Consider the following 14,676-nt stretch of genomic DNA (forward strand, 5'->3'; position numbering starts at 1 on the left):
CCAAGAGGGAGGGGATATAGATGTAGATATATATAGATGTATAGATAGATCTCTCTATATATATATACACACACAGACACACACAGACACACACACACACACGGCTTCTCAGGTGGTGCTAGTGGTAAAGAACCCACCTGTCAATGCAGTATATTAAGAGACTTGGGTTTGATCCCTGAGTCAGGAAGATGCCCTGGAGGAGGGCATGGCAACCCACTCCAGTATTCTTTCCAGGAGAATCCCGTAGATAGAGGAGCCTGGTGGGCTCCAGTCCATAGGGTCGCAAAGAGTTGAAGATGACTGAAGTGAATTAGCATGCATGCGTAGCTGATTGACTTCATTGTACAGTGGAAACTAACACAACATTGCAAAGCAACCACATCCCAATTAAGAGAAAAAGAATTTCTTTCTAAGAAGGCTCCTTTTCAAAGTAGTCTGGCTGAAGTTTGATCAATGAAGGAGTTTTTGCCAGCACTAAAATGCAAAAATCTGGAGCCAGGCCATATCAGAAACCCCTTCGCTTGTTTTCCTAACTTCATGGGTTTAAGTTCTTAAGAACCAATGCATTTTCAGCTAGTTTGGCGACAGCAGTTCTGTTGTGGTGTAGGAAAGCATCCCAGACAGAAGCCAGGAGAACGATTAGAAAAGGATTAACAGATGATTTAATATAAATGAGAATATTACAAGTTGTAGGCTTGACATGCCTCTATTAAGCATTATTAAGGCAGAAATTGTACTGCATATAATGCCACAATCTATTTTACTGAAAAGATATATGTATAGACTTTAGATGTGCCAGTGTAATTAACAGCATTCTTCCAGTGAATCTTAAAGCATCCAATTTACTCAGATTGCACTTTGCAACTCGCTGCACTTACTAATCAGCTTGTCAAGCATAATAGCCATTTGGGGCTAGATGTATTTAATCCTATGTGAATACGCTTATCAGAAATGTCTTAGAAAGACAATGTATGACTTCCTGGCGAAGAAATGGCTGCAATTAGGTGGTAATCATGCAATGTCTTGTTACTCTAGTTTTTAAAATTTACCAGGCTAATTCTGTGGTAGAGGAATTCAGAAGTTACAGCAGAAAGTTCAAAGTATGATTATACTGGGGATCAGAGCATTCTTGGAAGGTATTTGTTCAAGACTTAGCTGTAGAGTTCAATTCTGAAATCTCTGAGTTCATCTGTGCTGAGAAAGCATTTGCTCTGACTCCTGACTCAATGGATGTGGATTGTATAGCTAATATGGTACCCAAAGTCCTGGGAAGAAGTGATGCTGTTATATTCATTAGAGGGTCCTGGTATGCATGGGCCTCTGGCTGGATTTGGGGACTGGACTACTTGTATTCTGCATGAGCAAAAGCACATGTGTTCAGAGTGGAATGAAGTCATTTAGTATCTTAGGTTATGAGTTCTTTTTTCTCTTCATTTATTAAGGGGACATCAGTTATAACAATGCTTTTGAATAGGAACAGAATGTCTAGAGCACCTGATCTCCTGACACAGAGCAATCAACTCCTCTACAAGATCAGGATGGTGAGCTTGGAAATTCACAGGACCAGTGATGCAGCCTGGATCCTACAGGGTAAAAGGTAGGTGAACCAACTGTCATGTCTTTTTCATCAGATAATATTTGTGAGTATACATCCTTGCTTTTAAAACCATGTGTCAGTACTTCCCTGGTGGTCCAGTGGTTAAGAATCTGCCTTCCAATGCAGGGGACATGGATTCTATCCCTGGTTGGGAAACTAACATCCCACAAATCTCAGGGCAACTAAGCCCAAGTGCCACAACTACTGAGCTCATGCCCTCTGGAGCCTGCCCACCACAATGAAGATTTTGGAAGATCCTGCATGCCACAACTAAGACCTGATGCAGCCAAAACTAAATAAATATTAAAAAATGAAATCACGTGTCACAATCATAATTTTTTGCATTTTTATTATTAAAAGGAACATTACCTTTGTTACAGTTCACTCTTTCCCAAGTAGGTGATGCAAGTTGTGTAAATAGGAAAAATACATTCCAGTAGCATTTCATTTACTCCATCATCATGAATGGTCTTTGGAAATCATACAGCTCTTCAGTCTAAACCTTTTCATTTGTAGATATTACTAAACTGGCTCCCTTAGAGAACCTATTGCGTATGACCTTCATCTCCATGTACATCAAGACAAAGGTCTACAATTACTGAAGACAGTTTCATTGAAAGGTATTTGGGACACAGGGTGAACACAGCAGTTTCATAAGTCAAGAAGCCAGCCCCCTTGGATATCATCTTTGCTCTGAGAATCTCCTAGCTTCTCAGGGACTGGAAAATCTGAAATGCAAATACAGTTAAAGAGCCTTGTTGGGAGATGATCACCTAAATATGGAGGGGGTTCCAGCATTTGTCTTGTGTTTCTGTTTCATTGGCCTGGTTGGAACCAAATTTCTCCCCCTGAGCATGGTTAAAGCTCCATATACAACAAGGCTCAGAAGCCACACCTGAGAACAGAGGTTCTGGAACCTGGAACCTGAGGTACTAATGGGTCACAAGGATGATAAAACCACCCATGGGATTGCCCGATGCTCAATACCTTTCATTGCTTCTAGAAAGTGTCCAGAGGTGTTCTGTTTTGCCCTGCCTGGCTGAGATGAAGAATGAGGTCACAAATCTAAATTATCATAAGAGAATCAGTATGAATATTTACTGCACATTCAGATAGGGTTAATAGTGTCCCCCCAAATTTATATACATCCAGAAAACCCAATGTGTCTTTGTTAGGAAATAAGACCTATGCTGATGTCATTACTTCAAGATCTTGAGATGCAATTGTCCTGGATTTAGGGAAGTTCTGAAATCTGATAACTGATGTCCTTGTAGGAAGAGGTGAGAGTGCTTAGGGACACACAGGGAGGAGAAGGTCATGTGACCTGTTGTTGCTAAGGTCATGTGACCTGTGTTCAGTTGCTAAGTTGTGTCTGACTCTTTGCAACTCCGTGGACTGTAGCAGCCAAGGCTTCCCTGTCCTTTGCTTTCCCCCAGAGTTTGCTTGAACTCATGTCCATTGAGTTGGTAATGCCATCCAACCATCTCATCCTCTGTTGCCCCCTTCTCTTCTTGCCCTCAATCTTTCCCAGCATCAGGCTCTTTTCCAGTAAGTCAGCTCTTTGCATCAGGTGGCCAAAGTATTGGAGCTTCAGCTTTGGCATCAGTCCTTCCAATGAATATTCAGGGTTGATTTCATTTAGGATTGACTGGTTTGATCTCTTTGTAGTCCAAGGGACTCTCAAGAGTCTTCTCCAGCACCACAATTAGAAAGCATCAATTCTTTGGTGTGCAGCCTTCTTTATGGTCCAATTCTCATATCCATAAATAACTACTGGAAAAACCATAGCTCTGACTATATGGCGCTTGGTCAGCAAAGTGATGTCTATGCTTTTTAATATGCTGTCTATGTTTGTCATAGCTTTTCTTCCAAGGGGCATGTGTCTTAATTTCATGGCTGCCCAAGAAAATACAATCTGTTGCTGTTTCCACTTTTTCCTCATCTGCTTGCTATGAAGTGGTGGGACTGGACGCCATGATCTTAGCTGTTTGAGGAGGCAAAGATTGGAGGGATGCTGCCATAAGCCAAGGATGCCTGGGACCACCAGAAGCAGGAAGAGGCAGGAAGGATTCTTCCCTGGAGAGCGTAGTCTTGCTGGTTCTTTGATTTGGAAGTCCTGGCCTCCAAATTCCCCAGACTTGGCTTCTCTTTAATGAGTTCTCGGTACAAAATCATCTCCTTACCTCTCCTTAGAGATGTTGTCCCCAGCCTGCTAAAATAGCTCTTTTACCCTCCTCATTCATCACTCTACTCAGTTTATTAGACTATTCCATTTTCTGCATAATTATAATTATTTTAGGTTTGTGTCTCCATTTGCTCCTGGTGTGTGTGACTGCATTCCATATGCACAATCAGTTAGGGAAGGAACTTGTCTGTTTTGCCCCTGCTATATCCTCAGCACCTCCAACAATGCCTGGCACAGGTAAGCATGCTGTTAATATTTGTTGAATGAGTGAATGAATGAATGAGTGAATCTCATGCTTTAACCCAAGCTTCTAAGGACATCTAATTCTTCATAACTGAGGGGAGATGTCCCCATCAGCAGGATCTGGGTTTTGGTTTTGGTGACTCCATGGCACAGCAGGGACAGAACTTGGTAAAAGGCAGCAATGACTGGTTGTAGATTTTAGGGCAGAATGATGCTGTCCTATATTTTTCCCCTTGGAGTCCTTCTGTAGTTTCTCTGGAAGATGTCTCTGCTTTGGACAAAGAGACATGCCATCTCAAGCCAAACTCCCACAAATGAATCCTAACTAGTGGAAGAATTTTTCCTGCTTCACTTGTAGTCTCCACTCACTGTGGGTCCTAAAGTCCTCCAATATGACTGAGGGGGAATTTTAAAGGAGAGCATCATTGGCAGTTATGAACTCTCAATAGGCAGTTAGAATACTCAGAAGACATGGGGAAAATGTGAGCTTACACGCAGGGCCATGGAACCAGGACCTAAGGGACGACCTCGGGCTTTCAGCATAACCAAGTTCTCATGGTACCTCAAGCACTGACAGTCTGAGGGATCTTGTCTTGGAAACTTCCCCTTTCTAGGTGCATTTTCATGTGCATTCTTTTAACCAGTGTTTACTGAGCACTTACTACATACCAGGAAACATTCTAGGTGTGAGGGATTTAAAGAGGAACAAAACAAAGTCCCTGGAGGTCATACTCTTTCAGGGACAGTGAGCCATAAACAAGTGAATAAATAGAAAATATGGTTCTCATAGTGACAAGAGCTCTGAATTAGTGCAGAGAAAAAGGCTGGAGAAGAAAGGGGTAAGACTTACTATTCTATATAAGGGGACAACTCTCTGATGAGTGAGCGCTCCTGTAGAGACTGGAAATAATACATAAATGTTATTTAAAATATACATTTAAAAATAATGTCCATTTTTAAAATAAGTTACTCTATGTGAGTTACTATTTGCATATAATATGATTTTGTTTTGCTTTAGTTTCCTCATTTAAAATTTTGTTGTTGATGTATAGTTGATTTTGAATATTGTGTTGGTTTTAGGTTTAGAACATAATGATTCAGTTGTTATTTCAGATTATATCCCCTTATAGGTTATTATAAGTTACTGTTTATAGATACTGTGCTATAGAGCAAATTCTTGCTATTCATATATTTTACACATAGTAGTTTGTATCTCAGAGTCCCATACTCCTAATTTATCCCTTCCTCCACCACTTTCACTTTTAGTAAACATAAGTTTGTTTTTTATGTCTATGAATATATTTCTGCTTTGTAAATAAGTTCATTTGTATCATTTGTTTAGATTCCAAATATAAGTGATATTATATATTATTTCTCTTTCTGACTTACTTCACTCAGTATGAAATCTCTAGGTCCATCCATGCTGCAGTGAATGACATTATTTTATTCTTTTTTATGGGTGAGTAATAATCCATTGTATGTGTGTACATCTTCTTCTTAAACCAATCATCTGTTGAGGGCCACTTGGGTTGTTTCCATGTCTTGGTACAAAGATGTATTTTCTGATGAATTCCTCTAGCAGTGTAAATAGTTCTATCTCATTTTTTCACCCACTACAAAGTATTATCTAGTTGTACCAACATGTATTCAGATTTCTTCTGTTGATAATCATTTAGATTGTTTCTGTTTTCAGGTTTTTTTTTTTTTTTTTTTTGCTGCTACAACACAGTCTTATTAAGCCCTATCTGCTACCGGTAGAAAATTTGCCGAAGGGCAGCACTTTTAAGCACTGGGGCTGGGAGGATTCTCAGGTCTATTTGGGGTTCAATAGGAAAAGAATGATATGACTGATTAGCAGTCCTGATCTCAGCCACAGGAAGTGGAGAATCATGCTTTTAGTACCAAGTGTCTGCCATGATGTTTCTGCATCTCGATTTCCAGTTAGAATGAACTTTCAGAGTCATGACTCCAAACGCACCTGGTGATCATCAACAACCCCCCAAAACATCTTACCTTTAGTAGTGTGACTGGATTTTGTGTGCTAAACAGTGAGTTTTTATATATTTGGGATTTATTTTAGTTTAACCCTTACTCCATACGACCACTGAGAGACTTCCTGCAACTCTCTCTGCCCCAAAGCAAGTTGGTCAGTGATTTTCTGAGGCTGTCTATCATCTAGCAGTCAGTCTGCTGTTTGGCAGAGGGTTTCCAGAATAAACTTCAAGCAGATGGTGCTTTTATGTTCTCCTATAAACCAGAATGAGCGAGGTGTTCTGCAAACAGCTGCTATCTCAGTTATATAAAAATGATTTCACAGCTGAGAAGAGCAATTGTAAAATGTCAAGGAGAATGGATATCTGCTGGGTACACCAAGCAAATGACCAGAAATAACCACCTTTGTCTGGCCAGATTAAACACTGTGTACTTTCTAAATGTTCTGTTATGCTGATTTCTCCAGAGTGGGTGGCCACACTTGAAATGTTCCAATGGAATTCAACTCCCTACGGCTAAGTATCGCTGCAGTATATGAGCCCTAATGATTATGTTCAGTAAACCTATTATGTCAATGTGCACATAATAAGGTTTAGATGTTTTGTCATTTCCTAGCACACATCAAAATATAAAAGCATAAAAGGATTTTCCTGGAGAATGAACTAGATTCTGCAAAGTGGAGAAGACAGACAAAAACCATGAAGGTGGGGGTTGTATTTATCTGTCTATATTCAGACAATGTATGAATATGTATTGTTACTTTCTAACATGTATTTTCTCAAGTATTCTTGCCTGGAGAATCCCCATGGACAGAGGAGCCTGCCAGGCTATAGTCCAAAGGGTCACAAAGAGTTGGACATGACTGAGCAACTAAGGGGAAAAAATGTATTTTCTCAAGGTGGAAGAGGGAAAAATAAAACCAGTTTCATAAGTTCAGGAAAGAAATTTGTTGTTGCCAGTCTGTTTCAGCCAGTGATAGATTCTGGGTATTTCTATGGCAGGAATGTGATGTGATACATGTCTAAAGCTTCCACTGATATATTAATATTTGGGAGAATTTATTCAATATCCTAAGATAAACCATAGTGGAAAGGAATGTAAAAAAGAATTGCCCTCATTCTTCCCAGCATCAGGGTCTTTTCCAATGAGTTGGCTCTTTGCATCAGGTGGCCAAAGCTTCAGATTCAGCATCCGTCCTTTGAATGAATATTCAGGGATGATTTCTTTTAGGGCTTACTGGTTGGATCTCCTTGCAGTCCACGGGACTCTCAACAGTCTTCTCCAGCACCACAGTTCAAAAGCACCAATTCTTCAGCACTCAACCTTCTTTATGGTCCAACTAGCACATCTGTACATGAGTAATGGAAAAACCATAGCTTCGATTATATGGACCTTATACTTTGCTGTACAGAAACTTTGCAGAAACTAACACAACATTGTAAATTGACTATACTTCAATAATAAATATATGTGATATGTTCAAAAGTCAGCTATCAGTGGCATAACTGTTCATCATTTACCTTTGTTAATAAAGTTTTATTGACATAGCCATACGCATTTATTTTCTCTTCTACTTTGCAAGACAACACAGAATAGTTGGGATAGAAGTCTAAATTATTTTCTATCTGGCTAATTACAGAGAAAAGTTTGCTGAGCTCTGATACTTTCTACTCAGCTGCCTAGATGCAATTCCAGCTTTCCATGTACAAGCTCCATGACCTCAGGGAATCTACACAAGCTCTGGACTCTTGCTTTAATTTTGAGTCAGTCTTCGAGAAGCAAGACCATCCCATGGGCAGACTCCTGTGTTCCCCACCTGCCTCTTGTTTGTAGAAAATCTTTAGCCTTCTAGGTCTTCTCCAGATTCCAAAGAACATATGTAATGAGAGAAGTGAGAAAATGCAGAAACAAAGGAAAACAGTCAAGCAAGACAAAGTAATAATAATTTAGCCGTAAAACAAAGTCAAGGACCTTTAGTTCCTCCTCAAGGACTATAGATAATATCCTGAGCCATATAGAGTGGTTTTGCAGATACTACATTCCACGCCGCCTCCCCCACAGACGTTAACTACATGCTTCCCACCAGCAGCTAGACTCCAGACCAGTTGGAACCAGAAAGCTAATGATATCGACTCCTGATTACCTCACCCCCAACCAATCAGAAGAATGTCATGAGCTGATCAGGTACCCTGCAACCCTCTCCCTCACCCAATCTTTAAAAACCTTTCCGTAGGTAAACGAAAAGCACCTACTATATAACAAGTGTACTATATTCAATATCTCATAATAACCTAAAATGGAAAAGAGTCCAAAACATTTATATATTATATATAACTGAATTACTTTGCTGTATACCTGAAACACTGTAAATCAACTCTACTTCAAATTTTAAACTAGCAATAAAAAAACTCTTCCCTGAAAGCAGCAGGGGAGTTTTGGTTTGTTGAGCACGAGCTGCCTGTTCTTGCTTGGCCTCATGTTGGACACCCTCCGGTCAGCACTGTACTTTCCTTCACCACAAACCCATGACAGCAGATTCGCTTTACCGTGTGTGGAGAAGTGGGTCCAAGTTGGTTTGGTAACAATTTTGCAAATTATCCAGGTGACAGTTTTAGCTGTGCTTGCTTTATCCCCTTTCTAGTCTTATGGATCGATGGGGGCTTATGCATTTTTCATTGGTGGTACTAGCACTTTTATTAACATGCTTTATTGTAAAAGATTCTAAATAGCATAGCAAGATGAGACCAAAAATTCCCTCAAATTACAACACCCTAAAACCATCATTAATAGTATTAGCAAGTTATCACTTCTATCATTTAAATCCACATGGCTGCAAGGAGATAGATACAAATGCACAGAGGGAAGGATAAATCACTATTTTAAAAAAACTATATTCTGCATGTTTTTGATAAATAGTGCTGAATTTGTTCTTGCTTGTATCTAACGGAAGACAAAGTATCCAAAATGAATTGCTAGACTTCAAGTAAAAGTTAATTTGACCTTAGAAATATTGGTGTTGAAAACATTCTGGTAAGATTGAGGGGAAAAATATTCGGGTAAAATTAATGTTTACAACCATAATTTAAAGTGTTGATCCTGTTATTGTTTTAAATGTCTTGACCTCATTGTTGCTAATAAGCTGAGTCTAGTTTTAGAAGGTGAAGGGATGACCGGCTTCTTATTTCTTCCCTCTATAACTAATCATTATGATATGCTTGCATGCGTGCATGCTCAGCCTTGTCCGACTCTTTGCGACCCCTTGGACCACCCTGCCAGGCTCCTCTGTCCATGGGATTACTGGAGTGGCTTGCCATTTTCTCCTCCAGGGAAATCTTCCTGATCCAGGATAGAACCCACCTCTCCCATGGCTCCTGCATTGGATTCTTTACCACTGAAACATTATGACCTGCAGTACTCATTAAAGTTTATAACATTTACATTCCATAGTGCATTTCCAATCCCTGCATTTCTGAATCTTAGTTTCATATGAAGATTATCCTGCTTCTTCCATCCCTGACTTTGGATTCATCTGCTTTCCACCTTCTAGAGGAGTTTTAAGTGTTTTCTTTATCTATTGTGACTCCTCAGCCAATCCCCTTCAATTAACTTATATAGAGAGATTTCATCGTTTCATCCTTTCACCATTTTTATGTGGCAGAAAGGAGACCAAACTATATGTTCAAAACATTTTCTTGGGTTGGAAATCTCAAAAAGCTTTTTCAAAAGATACTATGTAGTTATAAGGGATTCCTATTCAATCATCTGTTTAATAACTACTGATTGGTGTCCTGGGTGCCAGGCTGCGTGCCTAGTCCCACGTTTATTACTCTGTTGTTGGCATCCGCGAGCTCACTGAGACGTGTTTCCTGCCCATTAACAGGCTTCTCCTTCTTTCTGGTGGAAGTTTCTCTAATGAGAAATGAAGGATTATCTCATAATTAAAGTCTGAGCCTAAAACACTGATGCCCCCAGGACAAGTAACTGCCTTCATTTATTCAACATTTATTCACTGCTGGAGAAGTTCTACATTCTTTCCAAAAGGCAGAAAGAAGGAAGGATGAGGGATATTTAGAAGAAGAAGAAGAAGAAAACCATGTATTGTGTGAACCTCAGGGCTGATTTCCTAATCTTTTCAATCTCCCCAGAAACATATCTGCTTCTGAAAAATATTTACCTTTGACAGGTTGAGTCACTATTTATAGACGATGATTACATAACTCTGTTCCCAATGGTGGCTGCCAGAGGGGAGGGTTTGGGGGAAGGGAGGGGAGGGAGGTTGGGGTTAGCAGATGTAAGCTTTTATGTATAGACAAGGTCCTACTGTAGAGGACAAAGAACTATATTCAAGTGATAAACCATAATGGAACAGAATATAAAAAGAGAAATATATATTATATACATATATTTATATATGTATATATGTATACACATAACTGAATCACTTTGCTCTACAGAGGTAATTAATACAACATTGTAAATTAACTATACTTCAATCAAAAAATAATAAAATTCTATTATCTTTCCAGGGGAGGGAAGCTTAGAGAGCGAGGTAGTAACTCAGTGCAATGAAACCTAATGGAACAGAACACAGCCTAATTCCTGGGAGACCTGTGCAGCCACTCTGAGACTTTACGACCACGTCTGACTTCTCCTGTGGGTGTTCCTTATAAGGCTGCTCAGAATTCCCTAACGAGAGGCAATCACATAAAACCAGGCTGGCTTCTGCAGGTTGATGATTTGGGTCTGGTTAGCAGAGACCTGTGTTTGTTCTTTGCCTGGCGCCTGCTGGGGACATGAGGGGTGGGGTGCTCAGAACTTTGACCCACAAGGTGTTCGGATCTTCATCCATCTTCGCTTCAAGGTAGTGACTGCACAGTGTAATGAGACATCAGAGTTAAAATGGGTCATTTCCTAAGGAAAATGACATACATCTGATTTTTTTATGGTGTAAAGAAACAGGAAAACTCAATTAGTCAAGCACGTGGGCTGACTAGCTCCTCCAGATCACTACTGTTTCGTTTTGCTTTCTATATTAAGAGTGCCATAGGTCAGGATTGAAAATAACATTTCTCCAGGCAACCAGGCTTGCAATCTCAATGAAGGAGAAGGGTGAGTATGAGAGACAATAGGACGTAAGGAGGCAGAGACCTGGAGAACACGTCCACTTCTTCCCATGTTTGACTCGGAGCACTGCTGGTTCTTCCAAGTGTTTTCAAAACAAAGTGTTAGTCACTCAGTTGTGTCCAACTCTTTGTTACCCCATAGACTGCATCCTACCAGTCTCCTCTGTCCATGGAATTCTCCAGGCAAGAATACTGGAGTGGGTTGCCATTCTCTTCTCCAGGGATCTTCCTGACCCAGGAATCGAACCTGGGTCTCCTGCAGTGCAGGCAGATTCTTTACTGTCTGAGCCACAAGGGAAACCCCTGATCCTGAACTCCCTAACTATCCCTTCCCTCATCTTCCCCACTCCTCACCCCCTCAGCCATAAGTTCCTTCTCTAAGTCTGGGTCTGTTTTGTAAATAAGTTCATTTGTATCATGGCTTTTGTACACACTGCTGTATATAAAATGTATAACCAGCAAGGACCTACTGTATAGCACGGGAGAACTGTGCTCAATGTTACCTGGCAGCCTGGCTAGGAGGGGAAGCTGGGGGAAAGTGGATACATGTGTATGTATGGCTGAGTCCCTTTGCTGTCCATCTGAAAACACCACTACATTCTTAACTGGCTATATATCAGTATAAAATTAAAAGCTTTTTTTAAAAGCTGAAATCCATTGCTGTTTTGAATGTAAAATGCTCCCCTTATTAAAAGTGACTCAGCCAACAACCAAACAAATCCATGTATGGCCAGTTTTGCAAATTGTAAGTATGGTTAGTCATCAAAGCTTTCTGGGATCAGTAACTTTAAAATTTTTTTCCTTTTCTGTACCATGCACATCATCCATCCATCATGATGCTTGGTGTGAGGGACTATTTTGATATCACCATGTTTTTCTGGCAAAGCCCTTGGACCACTGTTTCATCACCCTGCTGAGTTATTTGTAGAGTCACATACAACAAAAGCCCAAGGATGGCTGAAACAGTGAGGTCCTCAACTGCATTAGATTTTTTTTTTTTGTAATCTCTACCACATTTACCAGAACTGAGTTGTTTAAAACAATATGATTATATAATTTTTGCTGTTTTTCAGGTCAAAAGTTTGAAAATGGGTCTTACCAGGCTGAAACCAAGATGTCAGCAGAGTCATGTTTCTGAAGCTTCTACAGGAACATCTGGTTCCCTTTTATTCAGGTGGTTTCAAATTCAGCTCCAGTAGGTTGTGGGACAGGCTTCTTTTATGCTTAATGGGAGGGGGTGTGGTTGGTTGTTGCAAATTTCTTGGTGCAAGAATCTTTTGCTCTTGCAGCTGTCCATGTAGGTCAGGTCAAGATAGATGTTCCTGGATAAATTAGAAGTTTGGGATTAATGTATACACCTTATTATATATAAAATAGATAAACACAAACCTACTGTATAGCAAAGGAACTCTACTCAATACTCTTTAAATTCCTATATCAGAAAAGAATCTGAAAAAGAATGGATATATGTATATATGTAACTGAATCACTTTGCTATACACCTGAAACTAATACAACATTGTAAATAAACTATCAGCTCAGTTCAGTCACTCATTCGTGTCCGACTTTTTGCAACCCCATGAACCGCCGCACACCAGGCCTCCCTGTCCATCACCAACTCCCGGAGATTACCCAAACTCATGTCCATTGAGTCGGTGATACCATCCAACCATCTCATCCTCTGTCGTCCTCTTCTCCTCCTGCCCTCAATCTTTACCAGCATCAGGGTCTTTTCCAATGAGTCAGCTCTTCGCATGAGGTGGCCAAAGTATTGGAGCCTCAGCTTCAGCATCAGTCCTTCTAATGAACACCCAGGACTGATCTCCTTTAGGATGGACTGGCTGGATCTCCTTGCAGTCCAAGGGACTCTCAAGAGTCTTTTCCAACACCACACTTTAAAAGCATCAATTCTCTGGTGCTCAGGTTTCTTTATAGTCCAATTCTCACATTCATACATGACTACTGGAAAAACCATAGCCTTGACTAGACAGACCTTTGTTGGCAAAGTAATGTCTCTGCTTTTTAATATGCTGTCTAGGTTGGTCATCATTTTCCTTCCAAGGAGTAAGCGTCTTTTAGTTTCATGGCTGCAATCACCATCTGCGGTGATTTTGGAGCCCCCCCAAAATAAAGTCTGTCACTGTTTCCATTGTTTCCCCACCTATTTGCCATGAAGTGATGGGACCGGACGCCATGATGTTAGTTTTCTGAATGTTGTTTTAAGCCAACTTTTTCACTCTCCTCTTTCACTTTCATCAAGAGGCTTTTTAGTTCCTCTTCACTTTCTGCCATAAGGGTGGTGTCATCTGCATATCTGAGGTTATTGATATTTCTCCCGGCAATCTTGATTCCAGCTTATGCTTCTTCCAGCCCAGCATTTCTCATTATGTATTCTGCATATAAGTTAAATAAGCAGAGTGACAATATACAGCCTTGATGTACTCCTTTTCCTGTTTGGAACCAGTCTGTTGTTCCATGTCCAGTTCTAACTGTCGCTTCCTGACCTGCATACAGGTTTCTCAAAAGGCAGGTCAGGTGGTCTGGTATTCCCATCTCTTTCAGAATTTCCCAAAGTTTATTGTGATCCACACAGTCAAAGGCTTTGGCATAGTCAATAAAGCAGAAATCGATGTTTTTCTGGAACTCTCTTGCTTTTTCGATGATCCAGCGGATATTGGCAATTTGATCTCTGCTTCCTCTGCCTTTTCTAAAACCAGAGGAGTTACCCCACACCCAGGGTCAGGAGTGGCGCCTGAGAGGAGACACCCCATGTCCAATGTACGGAGCAGTGGCTGCAGTTCGCTGGAGCAGCCGTGAAGAGATACCCCGGGTCCAGGTAAGAGAAAGCCAAGTAAGACGGTCGGCACTGAGGGAGGGCATCAGAGGGCAGACAGACTGAAACCACAAGCACAGACAACTAGCCAATCTGATCACAGGACCGCAGCCTTGTCTAACTCAATGAAACCAAGTCATGCTGTGTGGGGCCACCCAAGACAGACGGGTCATGGTGGAGAGGTCTGACAGAATGTGGTCCATTGGAGAAGGGAATGGCAAACCACTTCAGTATTCTTGCCTTGAGAACCCCATGAATAGTAGGAAATCAACTATATTCCAAGATAAAATTAAGAAATAAGAAAACAAATATTTTCTATTTAAGAAAATAAGATAGATGTTTTCGTAAACCTCCAACAAAGAGCAATGTTATTCCCTGTTCTGCAACTTTTTATCTCTATATGAAAGGCTATGCCTTTAAAGGTCAGAGCCTCAAGATTGGGCTATCCTGTGTATTTCAGGCTATAGGCAACATTCCTAACTTGCAGCAAAAGCAGTACAATACAAAGGTTAAGGTAAAAGAAATAGATCCAATGTGGAGCCAGATTTGTTTTTCCCTATTACAAGATCATTTCTCAAGGCAAGACCTTGACCGCTAACTCAGGTCCCTCTGTGACCTGAGCTGGCATGACAGTCAAGCACCTGTGCATTCTGGACTGGTCTCTGTAGAAATAAAGCACCAGTGGTCAGTCATGTTTATGTTT

This window comes from Cervus elaphus, chromosome 5, assembly GCF_910594005.1.
Source record: "Cervus elaphus chromosome 5, mCerEla1.1, whole genome shotgun sequence".
NCBI lineage: Eukaryota > Metazoa > Chordata > Mammalia > Artiodactyla > Cervidae > Cervus > Cervus elaphus.